The sequence below is a fragment of the Crocuta crocuta genome, unplaced genomic scaffold (genome assembly GCF_008692635.1).
Source record: "Crocuta crocuta isolate KB4526 unplaced genomic scaffold, BGI_CrCroc_1.0 scaffold198, whole genome shotgun sequence".
Taxonomy (NCBI): domain Eukaryota; kingdom Metazoa; phylum Chordata; class Mammalia; order Carnivora; family Hyaenidae; genus Crocuta; species Crocuta crocuta.
Genome location: NW_027532588.1, coordinates 219547 through 221288, shown reverse-complemented (window position 1 = coordinate 221288; position 1742 = coordinate 219547).

Genomic DNA, 1742 nt, shown 5'->3' with positions numbered 1-1742 from the left:
ACAACAACAATCCAATTAGTAAATGGGAAGAGGACCTGAATACACATTTTTTTCCTCAGAGAAGGTATGCATATGGTCAACAGACACATGAAAGCTCACTATCAGGGAAGTTCAAATAAAAATCACAAGATACCATATAGTATATCACTTACCTGTCATATGACCATTATCAAAGAAATAACAAATGTCAAGGATGTTCAGGAAAAGGAACATTTATGAACTCCTAGTGGGACTGTTAATTAGTGCAGTAACTATAGAAAACAGTATCAACAGGGGCGCCTGGGTAGTTCAGTTGGTTGAGCGTCCGACTTCGTCTCAGGTCATGATCTCATGATTCGTAGGTTCGAGCCCCGCATCGGGCTCTGTGCTGACAGCTAGCTCAGAGCCTGGAGCCTGTCTTCAGATTCTGTGTCTTCCTCTCTCTCTGACCCTCCCCTGCTCATGCTGTTTCTTTCTTCTCACAGAAATAAATAAAACATTAAAAATTTAAAAAAAGAAAAGACGGAAATGGTATCAACAGTATTTCTATTTCTTCTTGTTATGGATCTTTTCTGTTGTTATGATTGTTTTTGCATTGCTGTGCGTTACTTAAACTTTACATTTCATGTTGAGTAATTAATAGTATTTTCAACATATCTCTCTATAGCACAAAGAAAAGAATATATAGACATGTGAGTGCCCATGTTTAAGTGTATATAAATAAAGCAGACAAATTCAAAAGTCAAAAAATTAAACATCTATGGATCCGTGTGAAAGGTGCAGAATTTTATTGTACTGTTCTTGTAACATTTTTATAGTTTAAAAGATATTTCCAATAACGTTTTCAATTAGACAATTTATTGGCAACAGAATCAGTGCCTCATTATTAGAAATACTTCTAATTCAATTAGAATACAGGAAATAGGTGAGTTTTCACTTCTCTTTTCTCAGTTATATTACTTATAAAGTGCTTAAATGCTTATCTTTACTGTACTGTGATTAAGTTATTTAGCTTCCTAATTCATAACCTGAAATTCTTATTTAGCCTTTTAGTCCCTAAGTTTTATATAAAGAACTTAATACTTTATACTTCACATTAAGATTCTCTAATTAGTAACAATATGCTATATGCAATTCAGAAAATATATCTTTTTCCTTTATTGTATTTAAAGAGCAGCCTATGGAACAATGCAACATTTAACAAAGAAAAGGACTCCTATTTAAACTAATTAAGCATTTGTGTAACTTATGAGTCAAAAATGCCATGTGATTTCCTAGTATATGCATTTAGAGGGATATCAAATTAGGTTATAAATTTTAATGCATTTTCGTGTTATTGTCTTGAATTATATTGTTTAAAAATTTTTAATGTTTATTTATTTTTGAGAGACAGACAGGCAGAACATGAATGGGGGAGGAGCAGAAAGAGAAGGAGACACAGAATCCAATGCAGGCTCCAGGGTCTGAACTGTCATCACAGAGCCTGATGTCAGGCTCGAACTCATGAACTGTGAGATCATGACCTGAGCCAAGTTGGATGCTTAACTGACTGACTCACCCAAGCACCCGTCTGAATTATATATAAAATACAGAAACACATGTCATTTATAAATTCATAAATAATTATCAGTATCATTTAACTGACTGTTGAGCACAGAGCCCTGTGTTTGTACACTTTTCACCCCTTCTAGGGTACACCTGAAAAATCTAGAAAATGAAAAGCATCTGTTTTGAGACTGGTTGGAACTATTTTTCTTCTATAT